Raw genomic sequence first — 26,009 nt, forward strand, 5'->3', positions numbered from 1 at the left:
TAGATACATAGATATAGTGGCATATATATATTGAAAATGATCTGAACTAATATAGACCAATGTATTCTAATCTCTCTGTAGTGAAGAGCCAGGGTTTTTACAATTTATTATTATTATTATTATTATTATTTCTAATCCTTTGGGGACCAAAAGTTTTATAAAATATAATTAAAATGACAAGTTGCTATTGAAGTTTCTGCTTAGCCTATCTTTACATATCTCATAACAGACCTGTAACAGTTTGAAGCAAACTATTACAGGTCTATGGACCACATTTTGAGCAGAATGTCTCTAGGTCAAAAGATTTCATGAAACTTTCATTTTCTTCTTATTATCTATATAGTTAAATTTTAATATAGATTTTATTTCTATAATAAAGAAAAGATAAAAGGCAATATGAATATCAATAAAATAAATTTAGTACATACATGCATATACATGACTAGGGTGATATAGTATTTGTATTTCTCAGTAATTCTTGATTAATAGGTATGTATTACATGTATAATAAGGTAAAAATGTTATCCATCACAAAACATCACAGATGAAGAACAGTGTAAAGACTGTAACCAAGTTGGATTAACAAAACCATTTACTTCCATTTATTTTAATTTTGATGGCATTTCTGACAGGGGAAATCTTGTATATGTTTAGTTCAATTCCAGCTCTAGGTCTGTATGAATTCTAAATAAAAGTTTATGTAGACCTTCTGGTGTTGCTCAGTGGATTGAGTATCATCCCATGCACCAAGAGGTCACTAGTTCAGTTCCTGGTCAGGGCATATACCTGGGTTTGGGGCTCAACCCCCTGCAGGAGGCAGCCAACTGATGTTTCACTAACATTGATGTTTCTATCTCTAGTGGGCAATAGTTAACCCATTATCTCCAAGCCATCTGATGTTGGCATTCACTATGTTTCATTTTTCTAGCTAATATTTGGATATTCATTTATAGATTTACCAAATATCTACTGAGTATAGTACTGTAAATCAGGCACCATACTAGTCCCTGGGGATAAAATGTGGAGGAAAGAGAGACAGTCCCTGTCTTCCTGGACCTGACAAACTGGCAGGGAGGGCTGATACTCAGGTAGTAACTACATGCTCTTGCAGCAATGTGGAGAGGAGAGGAGGAAGGAAGCAAGAGGGTGTGGGAGAATTACCTGAAAGTCAGTATTTTTATTGTATCTTTCCTAGCATGAACCAGCTAACCAGAATTAGCAGGATTCATTTCCCCACAGGGTCTATTTTATATTCTACAAAGAGTAAAAAGGACATTCCTAAACTGACAGATTTCTTTTTAATTAAAAGAAAGTTTCATTTGTTTATATGAAAAGTAACAGAGTGAGAAAAGCTTAGCAGAAAACAAAATAGTCCCCTGAATGGGTCCCGTAGGTCATATAACAGAGGGTTTTACTGCAGCTGTATCTTTAAAGGGCTGAAGTGTAGATGTGGACATCTTGATAACTTCCAGGGTAGAAATACATTTACCAGCCCACCAGTTCAAATTTAATGATGCAGATTTTACTAGTATGTCTTGACAGTGGTTGAGAGAGTCCTAGGTCAGTTGATAGGTGAGGTTAGAAATTCAATTTCACTGCAAAGAGCCTTCTATGAATAAATATGAGCACTGGGTTTATCCTCTTATTGTTTCTGTGTTTTTACAAATTCAATGGGGTGAACATAAAGTTTTCACCAGAGAGCTACCATGTTCTGTGCTTTTGCTACCCTCCAGTGCCAGTAGATACTGTGCTAATTGGGTTGCAGACCTCTTAATCTGTTTGACTTTATGAAAGAGGTGCCATTTTATCCCATTTTTTCAGATGAGTAATTGAGATGTGGAGGAAAAAAGTGACATGCCCAAGGTCACAGACCTACTAAGTGGCAAAGCCAAGCTCAAAGCCAAGCAGGGTATAATCTGCCACTGTGCTCTACTTCGATGGACATATTCATGGCCTCATGACTGCAATCTACATAAAGAGATAGTATGAATTTTTTTAAGGGATTAGATCCTCTCTTTAGAACAGATCTGAGAATCGAATCCACCAGTCTCATGGCATTCAATAAACATCAAATAATGACCATAATGAAGAATAACAAGGAAGGACCAGGTGCTCTGTGATCAAAGGGAAGGTGAACTCTGATACAGTGAGAAACTTTAGCTTAGTCTTCACAAAACAGCAGCTGGTCTCAGCCAACACTTGAGCTCCAGTGCAGTCACATCAGCTGCTCTTAAGTGGTTGTGACCAAGGCCTTTCCCTTTACAAGGGAAACACTTGGCCTCCACACAACACCAATGAGGACTGCTACTGTTCTTTTCTTTTAGCCAGAGCCACCCTATGCATATACATGAAGAACTACTTGCCCTGTACATACCCACCCACACACACACACACACACACATACTCTCCAAATAAGTAAGTCACTACTCCCCATACTACATAATTGTACCACCTATGAGATGATGTGAGAACATACCAACAGCCTGATATTGCTCAAACTGAATCTTTGAAAAAAATGTTTTTTTGTTTCAGCAGCACTTCTCTAGTTTCTTACAGATACCAAATCATTCTCATAAACACAACAATGAAAAATAGTGGAGGACCATGAATACATGTTGGAAGGTGCAGAGTTCACTATTCTCATGCCCTCTGAGACTTCCACCTGCTGTTCTGTGGATGCTGGGCTGTTATTCTTGGCTTTCCCAGTGAATTAAACAAGTCTCAGGGCACCTGTTACTGGTGTATCTAACAATGAAGCTGCCATCCACTGGCACTTGTAACCTCATCACACAGTATTTTCCTAGAAATAAAAACATGTCTAAAGATAACAGATGGGTTAGGTTCCAATTTCCACTCAGAGTCCACACAATTTTCTGTGACCCAGGATCAGAGCAATGTTCAGAACCCTTTATCTTTCCTTTACTTGTCTTATTTTTTTAATGGAAGTAAGTTAAATGAATAATTCTCAACTCACTTATTAGTTGTTTGGGCATTTGAAATTAAATTACAAATAATATTACCTTGCCAATCCTGAAAGAGATACAAAGCTGTATTTAAGTAAAGCTGTATTATTGCAGCTGTATATTCATTCATGCATTCAACAATTATCCCTACTGAGGACTGACTACTTGTAAAAATATTATCATGTCCCAAGGGAAGAGAAAGAAGAATGCCACCTAGATTATTTTTCCTACCAACTCTCACCCCTGAAGCTAGTCCATATATTTACATAAATAACCATAATGTAAGGAATAGTACACATTCTATAATAAAAAATTAAGATTAAGATGTTATGAAAATAAAATGTGGGTAGACCAGGAGATCTTTAGTTGCCAATGAAAACTGCACTAAAGCTGAACAATGAATAAATAAATAAAGACTACATACAGTCTTCCTTAACCATAAAGTTCAAATGAAAATCTAGTTGCATGTTAGGCTTCATTCAGCAGTTTAAATCTTTTCCCTGGTAGCTACCATGAGCCCCATGATCTTTCCTTATGGTCGCACCATGGCTATAAATGTTCCAGAGCTCACATATTCTTACCCCACAATCTAGGAAAGAAGAGGAAGATTCTGTTTCATGTATACCCCAACAGAATATCCTCTCATCTCCTGGACTATGATTGTCTTCAGTGCCCAACCCCAAACCAATCATTTTTACCAGGAGTTTGGGCATTCTAATTGGTTTAAGCCAATCAGGGCCCAGCCCTTGGGTTAGGGAATGGATCAAGGCCACCAAAACCACATGGCTGAGAATAGAAGGGTGGCTTCCCCCAAAAAATTAGGATTGTGTTACCCAAAGGAATGAAAACGAATGGTGGACAGGCATAAGGATGCGCCTCACAGTAGGAAACAATTCTGAGAGTGGTTGGGGGATGGGAGAGAGTAAGAAACTTGGATCCCTAGAGATCCTGCTCAACAGGTATCTTGACTGGAAAATAAGAAGCATCTACTGATTGAAGATATGAAGCAGGTGCCTCATGTCTACAATCCCTGGTAGAGTGCCACTTACCCCCCACTGATCACTTCTCTACTAGAAAATGCCACTAGCACTGTGAGTTCCAGGAGATCATCAGCTCCGTCCCAGCTACAAGACCATGGCCATAGCTTTCTTGACATTTGGACAATGTTTGAATTAAGAACATAACAGAAAAAGTTCTCAAGGGACTCTTAGTAAGGTAACCATAGCTACTACATAACCCTTCTCTAAAATTATGACTAGACTTAATTATCTCCTCATAAAAATCACTGACTCTAAGCACACAGATATGTCAATAAAATACAGCTACCATTTAATGAGAACTTACTGCAAAGGAGAAGGTAGTAATTGTTTTAATACATTATATATGATCATGTAATATTCACAAAAAACATGTAAGTACTATTTTATCCCTGTTTTATGGATAAACATGTTGAAGTTTAAAGTTATAGGGAATATGTAGTGAAAATGGAATTTAAACTTAAAGATTTCTGACACCACAACCTATGTTCTTCATCATTATACCTTACAACCTCCCTAAATTTGATGGGCTGGAAACTCCTGGACTGTATCTAGTTCATTAAGGGACATACACTTGTTTTATGTTATACTAGAGCAGTGATGGTGAACCTATGACACATGTGTCAGAGGTGACACATGAACTCATTTTTTTGGTTGATTTTTCCTTGTTAAATGGCATTTAAATATATAAAATAAATATTAAAAATATAAATCTTTGTTTTACTATGGTTGCAAATATCAAAAAAATTCTAAATGTGACATGGCACCAGAGTTAAGTTAGGGTTTTTCAAAATGCTGACATGCCGAGCTCAAAAGATTCGCCATCACTGTACTAGAGGCATGGTGCATGAAAATTGTGCACTTGGGGAGGGAGGGGGTTCTCTCAGCCTGACCTGTGCCCTCTCTCAGTCTGGGAGCCCTCACTAGCCACTGCATTTGCCAGTTGTGAGCCTGACTTCTGGCTGAGCGGCACTCCCCATGCGGGAGTGCACTGACCACCAAGGGGCAGCTCCTGCATTGAGAGTCTGACCGCTGGTGGTTGGTATGTGTCATAGCGACCGGTCATCCCACTGGTTGTTCCGCTGTCCATTTGATTTACATATTACCCTTTTATTTTATAGGATAAAGTATAAGTTAGCAACACAAAATATGTAGGAGATTCTGTACTTTTGTTTCCTAAAGGGTTAAATGTTTCAATATGCATAATTTCCCACAGTGATGAGGAGAATTATGATATAAAAAAATCTCAGACAGTGGTCATTAGAGAAGTTATTTGTATCTTTCTTCAGTGTATTACATTAATTCCCCCTCCACATATACACTCATATACATATACCATATTTACTAACCTAAAGATGTTTAGATTAATTAGTATTAAACATAAGTTTCTATTTACTGAATACACATTGATAAAATTTAGGGGCCACTGAATATCTTAAAATGGCTGAGAGATAGTTTTTTTTTATGAATAAGGCAGTAATTTAGAGGTAAACTGAGTCAGTCCCTCATGTTGCTATAGCATAGAAGCTGAGTCTATCTGATCCTAATTTTTTTTCTGGATGTAAAATGGGACATAATTCCATCTTTCTAAACATCAGTTTCCTCCTTTGTATAATAGGAATAAGAGTGGGATCTTCCTGAATGAGATCATATTTGTTCAGTGCTCAGGTACTGTACCGGGCACATAGCAAGCACCCAGTATATGCTAGCTATCTTTCTCAGCTAATAATAGGGTCAGCTTTCTCTCTCCTTCCCTACCTTCTTCTCTCCTTTGTGTAAGTTTATCAAAAAGAAGAAATAATTCCACAGACTTTTAGTATTTCTAGAGAAATAATAATACTATTCCTTGACTATACCCCTCCAAAACATAACAACATTTTACTTGTTAGGTCAAGGCAATTACTAATGAAATCATTTTTACCCCAGATGAGCTTGTTAACCTTATTCAATATGTACTATTTCCTTTTTATCCTACTTAACGGTGTCTTCACAGCATTAAATCATCCTGATTTCATAAGTGAAAAAAGTTTTATGACTTCCCTCTGCCAAAAATGTTTAAACAAAAAGCAATCACAAATAGGTAAATGGACTCATCAGCAAACTATCTCTGTACTTGGAAAACAAGCAAAACATAGTCCAGAGTATTTTGCATCCCAGAGGACATCTGGCAAGGATTGGGGACACTGTGGATTAACAAACTGTGTGTGTGTGTGTGTGTGTGTGTGTGTGTGTGTGTGTAAGGGAGTGCCTTTGTTATTTAGTGGGTAGAATAACCCATAATACACAGAACAGCCCCTCACACCAAAAAATTATCAGATCCACGTGTCAATGATGCCAATATTGAAAAACTGGACATAAAGCCATTGAAGTTAAAAACGTAATTTACTTGGCATGCATCAGAGAGAGAGAGAGATGGGCCAGTAACTCCTTCCTTCCCATTCTCCAGCACAACCCCCAACTTCCAACTTGATTCTATTTAGTTAAAATGTATTTTTATGATAGCTAAATTTTAAATTATTTTTCTACTCCCTTCCTTCTTCTGAAGGATATAAAATTATATTTGAACCAGTGCAGTGGCCTGACTCAAGATACCGATCATTTCAGAAGTGTCCCCTTTGACACGTTATTTTCACTTGTTAAATGACAGTTTAATAGCCTCAGTCACCTGCAGGGAGGTTCTACCACTTCCACTTGTGGGGAATCTGTGTGTGTGAGTATCATGAGGTCACACAGCATGAGACCATGATTTCCCAGGACTTTACACTGTATTTCCACTGAAACCTGCTGTATTGAGCCAGAGTGGGTCTTTGACAGTAGAAGAGACAATGGGGTTTCTATAAAGCATACATAAAGCACAAACAAAAGGACTCCAGTCCTCAATTTGTTCTAAAAGTGCTTATTGTACAGCATGGAATACAAACAAACAAAATCAAACACATCTGATTGTGCCAGAACGTGAAACTTCTCAGTAGAGTTTTACATTTGCTGCTTTCTGCTGCTATTCTGATTTTTCTAAAAGTGTGACATCCTGTTTAGTAGTGTGAAACGGAAACAAATTAATACAGTACATTCCAATTGGAAGGATATGCAACTTTGAATTCATCCCACGGATGACTGAATTGTAAAAATTTTCTTTGGCAAAATATCACAAAAACTCATTAAAAATACAAAGAGCATTAAATGAAATACATATAGTCGTTCCCTTTTATCTGCCTGGGAAACCTCCCGCAACCCCCAATGGATATCTAAAACTGAGGATAACACAAGCCCAATATATGCTATTTTTCCCTATACATACATCCTATGATAAAGTTCGATTTATAAATTAGCCACAGCAAGAGATTAACAACAATAAGTAACAACATAGAATAATTATAACAATATACTTATTAAAAGTTATATGAATGTGGTCTCTCTCTCTCAAAATAGCTTATTGTGTGGTACTCACCCTTCTTGGGATGATGTGAGCTGATAAAATACTGCAGTCAATCCAGAACTTTTAACTTTGTACTTAAAGGAAACACTTTTGGCTCCTCGTTGGCATACCCACATTGCCGGCATCACTATTCCTGGGGCCATTATTAAGTAAAAGAAGGGTTACTTGAACCCAAGCCCCGAGATACCACCACAGTTAATCTGATAACTAAGATGGCTACAAGTGACTAACGGCGGGAAGACAGCCTGAATACACCGGACAAAGGGATGATTCACGACCCGGTGGGACGGAGTGGGACAGCGCGAGATTTCATCACTCCACTCGGAATGACGCACAATTCAAAACTTAGGAATTTTTTCTGGAATTTTTCATGTAATATTTTCAGACCGTGGTTGACCACCGGTAACTGAAACTACAGAAAGCGAAACCAGGCATAGAGGAGGACTGTTGTATTGCTACATCGGCTTAAAATTTATTTATCTTCATATAGTTGATTTTCGCAGTTACTTATTTACTTTTTATAGTAATCTAGGAAATATCTTTGAAACCTAAAATTGCATATATTGAATGGGGCAGAAATATAGACTGTTATAGTTTATGATTTAATCTGTATCAGTGCCTAGGACTTTCCCTCCCCCCTATTTTGGTTTAGTTTCAAATAGCCCAGGTGTGTGCCTGCCTACACTTCTCCACCTGCCAAGTTTTCTCTTAGTTCATAGTAAACAGAAGAGAATTTAGAGAAAATGCACCTCTACTGAATATGATTTATTAAAAAGAAAGAGCCTTTTCTTTCTCTTGCTTCAGATTTCCATTTGGAAGGCTTACGTTTTGTAGCTCATTTCTCAGAACTTTAAAAGTCTCAAAATGTTTAAATGAAAAGGTGTTACTAGGGAAACAGCCAAAAAGTTTGAAAGCTTTTTTCATCCTTTTCCTCTTTCATTTGAAATGAATAAATAGGTAACACAAACTGATTCACATAAACCTTTAGTTGTACTAAAAACTCTAGAGATTTTTAAACATGACTGACATTTTAACATAAATTTTGAGCTAAGAGACAACTGCAATAGGAGAACATGACTGAATATACACTCCCCACTATTTTAGGAAGAAACTCCTAAAATATAGATTTAATTGTGTTAAAGAATTTTGAAGATATGACATTCCAAAAATGTTTGGAGATAAAAATCAGTATAAAAACATAATAAATCAAAATTCTAATTTTATTAGTGATTTTTTAGCAGTGGTGCTGGGATTTGAACTAGGTACCTCTGGCTCCAAAGTACACCTCTTTGACCACTTAGTCAGCGGTTCTTCTCTTTTAGAAAAAAAAAAAGAAGAAAATTTTTTATTGATTTCAGAGAGAGGAAGGGAGAGGGAGAGAGATAGAAACATCAATGCTGAGAAAGAATCATTGATCGGCTGCCTCCTGCATGCCCCACATTGGGGATCGAGCCTGCAACCTGGGCATGTGCCCTGACAGGGAACTGCACCATGACTTCCTGGTTCATACATCAAGGCTCAACCACAGAGCCACACAATTGGGCTAAGTCAGTGTTTCTTAAAACTTGAGCATACATAAAAAACAAAACAAACAAACAAACACAAGAAAACATCTGATGGCTTGTTAAAAGATTTTGCCTGGCCCCACCCTCAGAATATCTGATCTAGAACTAGAGTCTGCAGGTGGGGCCAGGTGCTGCTGACGCTGCAGGTGGAGAGCCACACTCCAAGAGCCACTGCACTAGGGTAACTTTGTGCCATAGGAGCTATGTTGTGTCCAGCATCTTCACTAGTGATTCCACTGCGAAGACAAAATGTCTTTCTCAACTGGATTAGCAACTAAAGGTACCCCCCCCCGCCCCCCGCCCTGAGTGCCTCACAGAAGAGCTTCTCGAATGTTAGTGTGCATTCGGATCACCTGGGGATCTTGTTAAAATGCAGATTCTACTTCGGTAGGTCTGCGATGGGACTCCAGATTCTGCATCTCTAAGAACTTTGCAGCAAGTGCCCAGGCTGCGGTACCAAGACTTTACATCAGTGGTTCTCAGAGTAGCCCCAGCCCAGCAACATAGGTATCATCTGGGCATTTGTTAGACATGCACATGATCTGGCTCTATCCTAGACCTACCCAGGGTGGGGCCCCAGCAATCTTTGTTTTAACAAGCCCTCCCCAGTAATTCTGGAGCAGGCTAAAGTTTGAGAATCATCACTTTACACCAGGGGTGGGGAACTTTTTTCTGACAAGGGACATTTGGATATTTATAACATAATTGGCACACCAGACAAAATTATCAACTTAAAAATTGGCCTGTTATATTTGGTCAGACATCTAATTGGCTCACCCCTCATGCCTTGGTAGGGCCAGATCAAATGATTTCTCGGGCCTTATGCAGCCCGTGGGCCGGACATGCCCCACCCTTGCCTCACACCATTGCATCTCAAACCTGGCTGCACACGACATTCGTCTGAGAAGTTCTCTAAAGTACAGATGCCTGGGTCCCGTCCCCAGAGATTCTGATTCAATTAGTCCCAGGTGCTGCTTGGTCATGGGCATTTTAAAGCTTCTGGTGATTTTAAGAACTACTTAAAACTTGGCTACTCAAATTACAATCTGTGGACCGTAAGCATTGGAATATGGGATAAAGACTGGCCATTTTTTCTGTATTTGCAGTCACATTAAAGAAGAGAAACAGAAAGCATTATAATAGGAAAGTTAATTTCATTTCTCATGGGCATGGTCTCCTAGACCAGTGGTTCTCAACCTTGGCTGCATATTAGAATCACCTGGGAATCTTTTAAAAATCCTGATTTCTGGGCCTCATCCTCCAGAAATTCTGTTTCTTTGTTATGCGGTGGGGCCACAACATTAGTAACAAAGAAACAGAATTTCCGGAGGATGAGGCCCAGAAATCAGGATTTTCAAAAGATTCCCAGGTGATTCTCATGTGCAGCCAAGGTTGAGAACCACTGTCCTAGACACTCCCAGGAAACAGTGCTCTCTGATCTAAAGAGCTCATTATTTCCTGCAGGAATTTTTTTTTTCTACACTATGGCTTAAGTAAAAAATAAGTAGCAGAACCATACAGTGTGTGCAGCCTTTTCACAAGGAGACCAGCAATACAAGGGAGGCAAGCTCAAAGGCAGCATGATCCAATGAATGAGAGCAGCATTGAAGTGAGAAAAAAGAGGCATATATGGTAGAAGAAAAAGTCTACAAATTGGAACCAGAAAATATATAGGCAGGAAGAAAGGGAATTCGTAAAATTGTCAAGTACACTGATGAATGGATCTGGATTTAAGAATTAATTTTTTCACTTACTAATTAACTGACCTTGGATGGGTTACTTAACCTCTAAGGGTCAGTTTCATTATATGTCAAATGGGGACAATAATATTACCTCCTTCCTAGGACAGCTGGGAACATTAAGTGAGATGGTCCTATAACATTTAGTGCATGCTCATACAGGTTAGCTATTATTTTGCAAGAGACAGGAAGTGGTATGGAGTGCATGGAAGATAACATCAATTGCAGGAATTCATTACTGTGAAGAGCAATAAAAGTGAAGGTATAAGGAAATGCAGCAAGTACAGGGAAGCTTTAAAAAAAATTCTGAACATTGCCCAGCTGTGGTGGCTCAGTGGTTGAGCATCAACCTATGAACCAGGAGGTCGCAGTTCGATTTCCAATCAGGGCACATGCCCGGGTTGTAGGCTGGATTCCCAGTGTGGGAGGCAGCCAGCTGATCAATGGTTCTCTCTCATCATTGATTTTTCAGTCTCTTTCTACCTCTCCCTTCCTTTCTGAAATCAATAAAAATATATTTTTTAAAAATCTGGACATTGAATAAACTGTACTGAGAATTTTAGGACACAAAAATAAAAAGGACGGAAGAGCATTACTTAAAACTACTATGCGTGGTTTAGGGACTTTTGGGAATCCTTGAAGGCATATGAAAAAAATCTACATTTGTATACTTGACAATTACAGCTTGGGTCAGATTCTCAAACTGAATTATTTAAAAACATTAAAAACCATTGCTGGATGGGTTCCCCCCACCCTCTGCAAGTAGAGCGTTCCTATGAGAACTTTTGTAAGCCAAAATGTCACAAAGTGGAGAAGCAACTAACTTGGGACACGTCTTTCCAACGAATGCACAAACCTGAGACGACGCAGAGACGCACAGGCTAGGTGGAGCTGGCGCCGGAGGCTGAGATGCTGTCCGCGGGGAAGGGAAGGAGCAGGCCGGCCACGCTGCTGCTGGGGCTGCCGGCGCCTCCGGAAGGGCTCGCTGCAAGACAAATGCTGACCGTTACTTTCGCCTTTCTTCCTGAAGGCACCCGTGCTTTTCATATTTCTTTTGGTCCACAAAAACAGGTACGAAGGCAAGGCTTTCGTAAAAGCAAGTTGGCCTAAAGTGGGCATTGGAAAAGTGGGGACACTGTTTATCTACAGAGTTCGGCAACTTGCCTTTTTTTTTTTTAATCTAAAATCGGTTGTTTTCAGGTTTTCACATGCATTTTATTAGCTAAACTTTTAAAATATTTATTGAATGAGTATATTGCCCTTGACATGAATTCTTTGTTTATATAAGTATTGGTTATCTATTGATACATAAAAAAATACTTCAAAATAAAAGCAATTGAAAATGTAAAGCATAACAAAAACACTGTGGTGAAGGGTTATAACCCACCTCAGTGTCCCCGGGGTCGTTCTAGCAAAATGACTGGCACCAAACCAGGCACCTACCCTGGAGTGTGACCCCTGACCTTCCCTTCTTCCGGCTAGGCCAGACCAATCAAAAGTCCCGGGAGGAGCCCTGGGGTGATTATTGATTATTCAGGTCTGACTTATCCCATTCGCCACAATGAGGGGCTGCACTTGCCAGCTCATTGCAGGCACGTGGCTAATCGGGGCTTCCAGCTGCAAGTGACTACAGCTCCATTAGATTCCAGGCAAAGGCACAGAAGAATTCATTGGTTCACATCACTGACAACCCATTGAGCTAACTGTAGGTGCCCCAGGGTTTAAAAGAGGACTGTGGACATTCTGACTTCAGGTCTCCAGGATGTGAGCTCCCTCCCTTCTATCCCTTCTATCTCAATTGTGGTTTTCTTAGGTTCCATAAGCTCCAGCCTTACATGATCCAAGTCCAGCAGGATGAAAGAATGCCTATTTCTCCAGAGACAAAAAAAAAAGTCTTTTTTACCACAGGAAACATTTCCCACTAGCACATGAGGGCAGAGATTGTTTTCACCACTATATCCCCAGAACCTACGGTGCCTGCCATAGAGCAGTTGCTCAGTTAACTGAATAAATGATTGAGTTCAGACTGAGCTAAATTAGGACACCTGTCTTCCCTGCACCAATCACTGAGGCCAGGGGGGAGGAAAATACCGAGTAGGTCAAGTGATCGCACTACCCCAAATCTCATCAATGCTTTTCCACCAAAACCTCTGTTGCTGTGCATAGTTTGTTTAACACCACACTTTAGAGACATGTTTTATTACCTGTAAGACTGAGAGAGGGGCTGGCATGTTCCTCCAGTGACACCGAACTGTTGTCAGAAAAAGGAGATAGGGTATTGGAAGGCTGGAGAAAACAGATGTCCATCTTCATAGCTTTCCATTGCTCCAGGTCGTACCGGAAGCTCAGATCTATTTTTTTTTGGGGGGGGGGATTGTTTTCTGAATGACAAAAATGCAAACACTTTTAAGATAAAATAAAATTAAATTAATGGATGGAAAACTAAGCCTTTATTCCAAGGCAATTACATAGGGGATTTAGTTAGATAAAACGTAATTATCTGAGTAGGAATTTGGCAGAATGCCTGATTCTCAGAGATCTTATCATAAGGATGCTGATTCCTGGCTGACTTAGTGAAAGGGGTTCACCTGGAGAATTAGAGGTGCCATTTGTTCAATGCTCTTCCATTTATCAGAACTGAAGTAGCTAGAAGGTGGGCACTGCCAGAATGGTCTTTCTACAAAGTACAATGTAGTTATCTCTATAATTACAAAGCTGAATCATCTAAAGTTTCCGAGGCTGTTCTCAATGATCATTAGAGAGATTAAATTATATTCTAATTCTCTTAAAATTGATTTGGACACTGTGCTCTAAAAGTAACACTTGGATTAATCAAATGCTTTTTCATCAACACTTACGTTTTCTGTGTATGGTTTCATTTATGCCATATTTCAGAGATGCATTTTATTACACATGTGATTTTCATATATAATTCATACATTTATATATGCATCTATGTGTTTTATACATATATTTATACAAGATAAAAAATAAGTAAAAGTGCCCTAACCAGTTTGGCTCAGTGGATAGAGCGTCGATCTGCGGACTCAAGGGTCCCAGGTTTGATTCTGGTCAAGGGCATGTACCTTGGTTGCGGGCACATACCCAGTAGGGAGTGTGCAGGAGGCAGCTAATTGATGTTTCTCTCTCATCGATGTTTCTAAATCTCTATCCCTCTCCCTTCCTCTCTGTAAAAAATCAATAAAATATATTTTAAAAAATAAGTAAAAGTATAACATATAGTATTGATATGTATCATATTTTAACATTACATATCTTCTATTTTCTAAATAGGTTGTAAACAATTTGGAATCTAGGACTAATCAATAAACTATTCCTCCATACCACTTTAATATTGTATAAGGACATATTATTTCTGAATTAAATAGAAGAAATGAAAATTTTCACATTTTACTACTAAACACCCTTTTAATATGTTCATCATGGAAAAAAGTTTGAAATATGTGGTTTAAAGTCAAATACACTGTATTTGTTACATAATTTATTTTCCCATCTTTAATGAATCAGAGATACTTATATTTGGCAAAAAGCTTTCTTGAAAAACCCTATTTCACAACTTTCCCCATACTCATACTGAGTGGAGGGGGAGAACGGAAGATTTAATCTTTGCATACATGTACAAACAATTTCCTTTCAGGTTCTAAAATGCTGGGAATCATTTACTCTCTTGACATCATTAAGAATCTGAGGTTGGAAGCTGCTGATAGAATAAGGGCTTCTCTTATGGGAGGAAGGCAAATTCCCTGAGTCAATACAATAGCTGGTCTTAATGCTTTTTAGTCAAATGTGCTTTTGGGTGCTCATCCATGGCTAGGAAGTTCAAAAAGCATTCACTTATTTAACAGGTATTTACTGAGTGCTTACTATGTACCATGCTCTGCTCTGGGTCATGCAGAACCAAAAATGAACCAAACACAAGCAATTCTTGACCTTGTGGAGGTTCTAATTAAATGAGAGAGACAGAAAATAAAAATACATGTTAAATGGTGACAAGTGATAATAAAAGCAGACTCTGTGATTTTTTTAAAAAAAATGTTCAAAAGAAGACAACACTGAAATTATAACATTTTGTTGAAGACTGAAAAATGTAAGGGAATGATATATGAAGAAGAGGAGAATGTGCAAAGGCCCTGAGGCAGAAGTATTCCACAGATGTTTGTAGAGCAAGAAAGAGGCCGACATTATTCACTGGACTGCGCAGGTTTCAAGCTGAACTTTAAGGTGGCTTATTAAAATTGCATTCTGTAATTTTTCTTTTTTCCCCACCAGCTATCACTGAGCGGTCATGAGGGCCATCTAAAGCTTGGGGAGTGTTGAAAACCTGTAAAAATATTTTCAGAGCTTTTGGGTTATTAAATCACAATTTAGAGAAATATCTTAAAACCTCAACTCTAGCATGAAGCAGAAGACAAAATAGGTGCTTAATCAATTCTTCCTGGGAAAAGAGTTATAGAATATGATTGTCATTGATGCTTATGAATTACTAGAGGCCTGGTGCATGGATTCGTGCACTGGTAGGGTCCCTTGGCCTGGCCTGCAGTGATCGGGCGGAAACCGGCTCTCCAACATCCCCCAGGGGTCCTGGATTGTGAGGGGGCGGTTCTTGGGTGGCGCACCCATGAATCAGGCTCCCTCCTCTCTGGTTCTGGGTGCGTCACCCAAGAACCGCAGCTGCTAAGTCACCAGAGCTCGGCAGCTCCTCCATTGAGCGTCTGCCCATGGTGGTCAGTGTGCATCATAGCTACAAGTTGGACGGTCAAATGGTCGAATGGTCAGATGGTCGATTAGGCCTTTATATAGAGAGATAATTACAAAGCAGCATGATTTCTAGTCATTCACAGCAACTATAAAATTATTTACTTTAATCAGAGGCCATGAGATAATTTTGCAACAAACAACTGGTTTAAATGACATTGGTACATTTATAACTATAAGAATGGTAATTCCAGAATTGTAATAGTGAGAAAAAATAATTTTAGGGAAAGAAAATAACCAAAGACATGATCTCCATAGGGGCATGCAAAATATGACTATATGTATATACATAGACCAGATAGATAGATAGATTATATATATATATATATATATATATATATATATATATTTATATATATATATATTTATATATATATATATATATATTTATATATATATATATAGTTTATATATTTTTCACCTGCTAGTAAAATAAGAAAAATAATTTTTTCCATGCATTAATGTGATTTGGTTACCAATTAGTTTCTTTTATTTTTATCATTTTGCAGAATAGATGGGAATGGAGACATAGGCAGCACATGTAGAATTCCACATAACTAACATCCTATTTAAGCTACAGAAAGCAATTACTGATTTTAGCAGATACAAAAGCTAGGCAGATTTATCCAGTTAACACCATTGAAGGTCCAGAGTGGAAGAATCTGATTCTGAAGAGATAAAATGTAGAAGCGATAAATTACAGTGTATAATGGAATCAAAAATAAACCAGAGTTAAACTCTTGGAAATATGGAAACCTGAGAGCTCACAGCCTAACATAGGCTCTGGAGTATGCAATTCTGGTTATAGGGATCAGATATAGTTGACCCTGGAAGGAGGTTGTAAATAAAAGGAATGTTTCAAGGGAATAAAGCCTCAGAACTAGAAAGTTTCCCAGGTATTTCAGCTAATCTCACCATTTTTTCAAAACTGTCCTGGTCAAATTCCATAGTCTATTTATATAGTCATTTTAAAAGTAATTGTAAGCCTCTATTCATGAAAAAGCTCACAAATTTTACTATCTTAATATCAATGACTATGTTGTGAAATGACTCCACCCTCTAACAAAGAAACGCTTATTCCAAATGTGTTATTCATCCAGGGAATGGGCAAGACCCTTTCAGACATGCCCTTTGGGTTTGGAAAGAGAAGAAACCAACAGATAGAGAAACAATGAACAGACAATATCATTTTATCATGAGACAAAGCCCAAAGGGAATTTAAATATTTAGACAAATATGCAGGCATTCCCCACTTGCAGGAGCCAAGTATATTTTAGCAGAAGGGAATTTCCATATTGTTTCAACTTTGATACAATGGTCTGTTCTCTTTTAATTGTAATCTCTAATGAGCAAATGTGTTGTATCTTCGTTTATTCATCAGTATTATCCAGGCCCAAACAATAAGAAATTTCTCATAAACACTTTTTAAAATTTAGTTTTAAGTTTTTATTTTAATTCAGATAAAAACCTTATAAGGCAAAACACCAAATTTCAAAATTGAAATGTGTCTATTTCCACATGTATCGGTGTCATTCAAAAAATCTTAATTCTAGTAAGAGTTGACAAGGATTAAGTTATCGTTACTTCTGAATATCCCCAGAGAGAAAGCAAAGAAAGAAAGAGGGGAAATGTAAATGTTACAGGGTTGCTATAAGTATTAGGGAATATTTTGTGCTTCACTGGAAAACCACGCATTGTCTATGGGGAGCTATTTTACAACTCCGTAAGTTGTAGAAAACTGATAGTAACACAAAAGTAATTCTTGTCTGAAGACATGCAAATAAAATCTGTCCAGTGGAGGTTTAGCTACTAAACCTCTTTTGCTTGGAAATAATTATTTGATGTAGATGAGAGCAATGTATTCAGTTCCTCCAGGCAGATTCTTTAATACCTCACATCATTATTTCACTTTAAGGGAATTTACCGGATATCATCCTCACTCATACCTAAACGCAAGTAACAAAATACCTGAGACATCACCATTAATCTAAGGTTGTCCTAAGAGATCATCTGAAAGCTATTTTGTAACTATTTACCTATTTACCTGATTGTCTAAGAAATAAACAACTAGCTTTTGAGAAGACGCCATGAGTACCTTAACAAAGGGGGGGGGAATGCAATGACTGAATGCTAACAGACATTAAAGATAAAAAGACCATTTTGAGAGTGTACTAAAGTACTCAGGCTTGTTTAAGCATAGAATCTCATTTGGTGTGCAAAACACTATAACATGAGAAAAAATCCAAATGATCCGTGGAATATAGGATAGAACACAGGGTATATAGGAACTCACTAAAAACAGGAATGGAATCAAAATATATTGAATATTATACAATTTGATTTGAAGATCAAATTGTATGAAAACATGGGAGAAAAACCATACTGCCTGTACATAAGTCAAACTGGAATTCTTAGGCACTACCGCAGATTATGAGTCGGACCTTTTTTGCTACTAATAATTTAAAGTGCGATAAATATTGCCATCCAATTTTTGCTATTCCTGTAGATTGTTATGGAAGTGTCACACTTAAAAAATTGTTTCACTTTTGCTCATGGATTTCTTATAAGCAGCATGGCACATAAAAGTTAGCACGTGCTCTGTAGCTAACATTTTATGTGCTGTGATTTAAGAGCATAAAGCAAAACTTGCAAACCAATGCCCCAAAAGACCAAGCAAGGAGAAGCAGAATAGTAAGGCAAACTGGAACAAAGGTCATGGGTACTGGTGGAGTCTGCAGTTAATTGGAGACTCTACAGCCCATCTAAAGGTGACCAGCTGTCACTGATTCCAGCGGGATGTTGTCATGCAAGGACCAGTGTTGCTTGATCTGATTTTTAAAGAGTTTGCTTTCCAAGTTTTATGTAAAATCTCCAAATGTTGACAACTGATTTAGGAAATAAATTTGAGCCTGTGTGTGCCAAACAAAACAAATTTACTTCCCAAATCTGGCCCTGGGATACCAGTATATGAACTCTGGTGAAGAAACCAGAAAAAATCCAAGAAAAGCACAAAAAAATAGATGGCACAGTGAATAAACAGAAAGCTAAGTGACGAGGGAAATCCAAGGCCAGTTTAACACTGATGCATAAAACATGGGATCAAATGCCGTGTGCATTTGTTTGCTCACAGTGACTGGTGAATGCACGCATCTACTAGAGTCTCCGTATAAATTTAAAATTACTGTAGTACATATAGAAAACTTTCCTGTGAAATTAAACTTTTCAGATATTTTTAATCACACAAACATGTCTATATAAGTAAAAACACGTAAAGTAACTAATTTGTCAAATTTTAAACATGCACATTCAGAAAACCTACTTTATTATGTAATGGGCTTTCGGCTTTAACAGAATTAGTCTGTTATAAGGAGGTTTTACTGTAGGTCTGTCGGTTGTACCAGTGTTGATTTCTTAATTGTGATGGCTACATTGTGCTATGTTGGAGATTATCCTGGATTTGGCAAAATGCACAATAAAGTTTTTATATGTGATGGTGTATCATATCTGCAATTTTAAAAAAAATCTTATAAATTTTTGGTACATTGAAACTTCAAATTTAAATGAAAATTATGAAATAGAAGTTACTTCTAATATACGTTATGAGCAGGTAATAGGGGTAAGAGGGTGGCATAAAGAAAAAAGTCTGCATTTCTATAAATTTAAATCTTTTTCAAAGAAAAAGAAGACAAAGTTTTATTAATTTCACTTTTCATTTATAGTTATAACTAGAGGCCTGGTGCACAAAATGTTGTGCAATGGGGGAGGGGAGCAGGGTCTCTCAGCCCGGCCTGTGCCCTCTCACAGTCTGGAACTCCTCAGGGGACATCCGCCTAAGCTGGCAGTCAGACATCCCTCTCGCAGTCTGGGACCCCTCACTCCTTACCACCTGCCTACAGCAGAGGCAGGAGAGGCTTGCCTGCTGTGCTTGCCTGCTGTGAGCCCAGCTTCTGGCTGAGCAGCACTCCCCCTGTGGGAGCACACTGACAACCAGGAAGCAGCTCCTGCATTGAGTGTCTGCCCCCTTGTGGTCAGTGCACATCATAGTGACCGGTCGTTCTGCCAGTTGTTCCACTGTTTGGTCGATTTGCATATTAGGCTTTTATTATGTAGGACTAGAGGCCCAATGCACAAAATTTGTGCAAGGGGCTCGGCCCTCGCAGCCCTGGCTGCCCCACTGGCCCTCGCAGCCCCTCGCAGCCTTGTCCGGACCTCACAGCCCCTGCTTCATCCAGAAGGTCGTTGGGACAGTTGTTCTGCTGTTCAGTCTAATTAGCATATTAGCTCTTTATTATATAGGATTATATTTTACATCATTTATTTCAACAGAAAAATTCTGACTACTCATTCCCCAAAACAGCTTAATGAAATGAAAGGCAGAAATGCCAACAGTGGGTTAACTGCAATTTTTTATTTTTATTTTCCTCAGCAAATTACAATTTCCCATAGATATGGAATGCTTAGTCTGGACCACCTAAATGCTGCTCACAAAGGCAGAGCTGTAGGCACAAATGCCCCTAAAGTAAATTTTAAACACATGAATTTACCAAGGGATATTTTCATAATGCTGTAACTTTAAACTTCATGTGTTGAGAAAATATCTTTTAAAATAACCCTGGAACTGCTTAACATGAAAAATGAATGTGTTGTTATGTAGCATTTATGGAATGCTGGCCACCAAAGAGATGACATTCACAGCAATTGTCAATTTGCTTCTGAATGGATCCCCCATGACCCTAATGTATTTTTATCCCTTTCAAATTAACTTTTTTTCTCTCTCATAAATAATGCTGCCTTCTTTATAGAACTTTACTCATATTGCATGTTTTTTCCCCACCAAATGCACAGGTAACTTTAAATTCACGTTAAGAGCAAAGAGAAGTCATGAGTAGCTCTTTGAACCTATATGTTCTTTTAGCTATTTGTTTATGTTCAATTTTGTCAGATGTTCTCCATATCTGGTAGGATTTTAATTCAATCTTACTAAATATCATGGGCTAAAAGGTTAAGATTATACTAGATGTGGCAATTGTCATAATTTAAGGTTCTGAGCCAACTTATGCTCTTTCCAGGAATAACTAGATATAAAAGAATATCATTCTCACTCTTTCAGATGGCAGCTCATGATATTCCTACTGGCAAGAATATTACCGGGGACCATGGGTATTTCTGGGGATTTAACTGGGCCATTACAAGTATATATTGAATTGAATATTCAAAATGTACCCACATTTTTTTCAAGAGTCTTGTCCCTTTTACAAATACCAAGTCTGTTTGTCTACTGGTAGTTTTAATGACTTAAGATTTGACACAATTTTCTTTGTCAGTAAAGATTATTTTAGTTAAAAATACAACAAAACAATTGAATGCCATCTTAAAAGTCAGGGGAAAGGAAGAGAACACCTAAACTAGAGCCCAGCTCTAAGCCTCAGTTAAAATCTACTTTGCTCCTTAACCTTAGGAGTGGGGGTGGAGCAGGGCATCAGGATGTACATGGCAAGTACCCAGAGGTCACATGATCATGCATATATTCCCTTTCCCCTCTCTGCTTTTGCAGGAAGAAGAAAGCAACTAGGAAATGGTTGAAATGACATTTTTAAAATTTAAGAGAAACAGAATAGGAAAAAGCCACAGAAAATGCCTAGGCTGAGACCTGAAGCAGAAAAAGAAACCTGGGCCTCTATGGTTTCCAAGAAACAAAACAAAAATACAGGGTGTGATTGGCATAGGTCAGGGCATCTGGTGACTTGTACTTTCTTGCAAACTGAAATTGTGAAAGTGGCAGGAAATGCCTACTAGGATTTCAGCACAGTAATAGACTTAAGTATTAATTCAATGTCATATATGTGTGGAATTGACCTTGGAAGAAAGACCAAGAGAATGTTATTAAAATCGTCCCTACAGAGTTAAAAAAGGGGGGGGGTAGTAAAACACTTCTTGCTTTAAAAAACTCACTACCATTTATCATCCAATGATTGAGAATCATCTATGGATCCAAGACCATCTAGAGACTTCAGATTGGGGGGAAGGGAGTACAAAGGAATAAGTGAATGTGGTGTGGGCACATGTGTGTATGTGTGTGTGGGGGTGAAAGGATGACCTTAGAGGTCATGTAGTATGGCTGTAGATATAATTTAAGAATCACTTCTATGCCCTATCTGGCCCATGAGTATTATGAATTCACTTCAACATCTTCAGAGACAGAAAGTTCACTACTTTAGAAGCCATCCCACTTCATTTTTGGAAAAATATATTTCCTTATTATGAAGTTCCAATTTCATTCTATAATATCCACCATTAGTGTCCCAGAGCTAAACTAAATTATTAAAAACACATGCACACGTACACACACAATAACAATACATAGAACAAGATAACTTATATGGTGTTCCCCAAATCTCTTTCCTAATATTAAACCCAAACTTTCATTATCCTTTTAGCTCTATCCAAGCTATGGTCCAGTTGAATCCTCATGCTATTCTGCTTAGGAATGACAATATTATCCCAACTCTTTCCTAACATTTCTTTCTTCTTTTCCTAATATAATAGTAGATACATTAAGAGGGGATCAAAGGATCTGCACCAAGGATCTGCTGGGATGAACTATAAGCAGAAGGATAAGTGAGAAATAAAGACACAATCAGATATGAAAAGCAAGTGTAAGATACAATTGGGAGCCACTTATATAACCTGAGAAAGGGAGTCATGTCTACAAAACCATCTGAGATGTCTGATTTCTCTAAGCAAGAAAAGTTGTCTTCTTTCCGATACACTATTGTTTGAACACTGTTAAGTTTAACCTATACCAAGGTAAGTTGGTATTGGAGGGGTGGGGGAGGGCCTGACTTGTTTCAGAATGTCATTCCTAAACACTCATAAAATTTTTAGGGTCTCATTCTGTCCAAGCCCACCTGTAGGAAGAAAAGGCCAACATAAAATTTCTATCGGTCCCGAAAGGGAAGATTATGAAGAGGGGTTCCATAAGGAGATCTGATGGGGAAGAAACACTGGCGACGAGCAATGAAAAATAGCAAGACCTGACCTGTGGAGGAGAGGAAGCATCTCTTCAAAGGCAGTGGGGGTAAAGGTCTGCGAGTTTCTTGGATAGTGGGGACCTATCCACATCCTCCCTGACAGCTGTTCCTAGAAACGATCGTAATATCCCAGTGTGGTCTGTTTGATGCAAACAGCTCAGGGCAATTTTATCCATTAGACTCTTTGAGCACCAGGTTTCCTGAGGAGATGGCAAAGCCTCAGAGGGCATGACTCTGCCATGCCTTGAGGGCAGCCAGGTCTGAAGTTCTAGGACTTCCAGCCAAGGCAAAAACTTCTATGCCCCAACTCCGTCCCAAACAAGCAGAATTGCTGGCCTCAAAGGACCAGCTCGCTTGGACAATGAGCATTCATTCACCTACCATGTGGGCAAAGATAGAGGCTCCTCCCTGATGGGCTGGATTATATAAGAACTCCAGGCTCTTATACAACCTGGAGGATTGGGTGGTGAGGGATCCCCAATAAGGATGGTGGTTTAATTTCCTGCCTACCTAGTGAACAGGATCTTGAAACAAATTAAATTTATTTAGTAAAATAAAAGAAGACTGTGATGTTCCACAGACCCATATTGTATAAAGGTCAAACTATACATATTCTTAAAGGCAGGAATGAAGAAACTAATATTTTAAGAATTTAAGTCATTTACTCAGACTTAATAGAACTAGAAATTAGCTCCTGATTTCTAATCCAGTATATCCTACCCTCTCTCTGTATTTGTCCTTAGTTTTAACATTAAATGTTTCAAATCATCTCTAATGAATTAATACCTTAATGATTCATAGTCACTGGATTAAATGTATACTTGATGAAAATTACATTGTGACAAAGAAGACAGATATAATTCAAAAGACCCTAAATAAATATTAATTTCTGAAATAATATTTATGTACAGGAATTTTTACTAGGTCCTCTTACAAGGTACAGCTTGGGGAAAAAAAAAAGATGAATGAGATGGGTTTTTATCCATAAAATATGCTTAAAACTTGGAGTGCCTATGACAATTAATAACTATAAAGACAGGATAGTTCAGGGAAACTACCAGATATGTATTTTTTAAACTTAGTTTTGAGAAAGATACGCTAAGTTAAACCATGCTCCAAGATAAAGAAGCCTATATCTCTGAAACTTACTGAACTATATAACTCTTTTTCACAAAATATTCAATAGGACTAGTGTAGATGAGTAAGCAGTTGTCACAATTCTCTTGTATCAATCATGTAAAATAATTGAGGCCCATTCTTTAATTTCCCAAAAGTAAAAGAATAACCTAAAATAAAATAGTTATCAAGGAAATAATATCACAGGTAAAATTACTTAAACTTTGAGGTAACTTATAATAACTTGATATGATGAACTTAAATTATCTCTTTAATGTTGATATCCATATCAATGGTAATAAAGCAGCAAACACGGAAAAAAACAATGAGCACTATAATTAAAATCTTATTATTTCAATTATTGTCGATAATAATCATTGTTGATATGAGACACCCATTTTCATGAGTGCCTATTAGTGATTCTGCTGCATTTGGATTTCCAAAAATTTGTTTGAATTTAGTATATTTTGACAAAATCTCTCGTTCTTACATGGTATATTGAGTGTTCTTTCAAATAAACTTTCCGAACAAGCTGTTATTCAGTTCTTACTAAACACAAAGTGTGTTTCTATAAAGTGAATCATATGTCCATCTAAATATAGAACAATGTTTGTTAGCAAGAAAAAAAATCTTCCCCAGATAAAATTTAAGAAGGTTATTGACAAGGCAGTGAAGTGTGAGCCAGCCCTCCTATTTTCCTTAAACTCTCTCTCTCTCTCTCAGATGCTGAGATCATCTGATCTCAATGAGCCAGAGCCTAGGATGAACTCCCTCTATTCTATGGGCTGCCATTTCAAAGTAATGAACCCAGTAATGAACCAATACAGACTGCCTTTGCAGCAGAGGCTAGAGGTTGGAAGAGGTGAGCAACTTTTCTTGCAATCTGGTGGCTGCTCTGAGGAGCTAGAAGTTTGGTGGCGATTGGTGTCATTTGCTGGCAGTTGCCAACCAACTGTGCATTACCTTGTAGAGGAAAACAGTTCAGGATAGTGGGAGAAGGGAGTGGTTCATCTATAAAGCAAACTCTTATAACTCCAGAAGATCAAAGCCTGAACCAAATAGGCGAGAATTGTTCACTTAGAGGGTCATCTAAGGGGGAGCTATCAAGGGAGTTACAGAGCTTGCTAATTCCATTGGAGACTTAACACTAACCAAGAAAAAAATATAGAAGCCAAGGGGCCTATTTCTAAACAGTTGAAGGGAATGTGTTACATTTGTCTTCCTTCTGCTGCAAGTACCAGCTCGAGGCCATATTGCTTGAAAAGCTAGGCCTCTTGACATTCTGGTGTGTTAGCGAGGATGCGTTTCTGAGTAGCATAGAGGTCATAATAATTCAGAAAGGAAGTCAGAAAACCAGGATTCTGATTACACAGTCAAGACTCGGAACCATTACAAAGAACATTTAGTAAAAACATGTAGTGTCAAATAAGAAGAGAAAGAGAAACCCTGTTTTTACCGTAGCCTTTTGGAAGGATGCACAGAAGAGAACAAGAAAACAGAGTGACCTGCTGGAGAGTCACTGACATGTTGAGATCATACATGAAGAACAAATCCGGTGTTTCAAAGCAAGACTCTCTCCTACAGAATTTACATATGAAAGTTCCTTAAAGAACATTTGTAGAGTGAGTAGATGGCCATGTTAATAAGGAGGAACTGCCCCCAAGTTCTAGAAAACTGATGGGGTCTGGGGAAAATATATGGAGGGTGACTGACACCGTGAGAGGCTTGATGGACCAGTGGGCCAATGGACCAATATTGAAGTGTGCTGCTCTTCTGACGCACATATACAGGAAGTAACAGCCCACAGGGACCACTGTCCACTCCGTTTTACTTTCATGAGAATCAACAAAACCATCAGAAGGGATTGGAAAGAATATCTAAGGAAGGAATAGTTAAAAGTATTCAGTGATGTAATAAGAAATAATAAACTTGGAAGAGAACCAAAAAGAATACAGATATTTTTCATCTCAGATCTTCATATAACAATGCACAGAGCATGACAAAAAAGTAAATTTGAGGTTTTGTATACTCACTCAAAGCCTTTAGAATAAAACTTAAAATTTATATAAGATAATATAAAATGTTTGTATTATGTATAGCAACAGATGTTTTGGGAGAAAAAATGTATACTGGTGCTGTTTGTCTAAGACATATTTTATTTCTGAGAACACATATAAGGAATAAATAATCTGACATATTACAGGTAATGAATACATATTTATTTAATAGATAAATGAGAAAACATCAATAAAACAAATGATACTTAATAATAAGTATTGAAAAGCCAGCTAGGGGAAAATAGACTAAATTACACAAAAATGCTAAATGTTAATTTAAAAGTTATCA

The sequence above is a fragment of the Myotis daubentonii genome, chromosome 13 (genome assembly GCF_963259705.1).
Source record: "Myotis daubentonii chromosome 13, mMyoDau2.1, whole genome shotgun sequence".
Lineage (NCBI taxonomy): Eukaryota > Metazoa > Chordata > Mammalia > Chiroptera > Vespertilionidae > Myotis > Myotis daubentonii.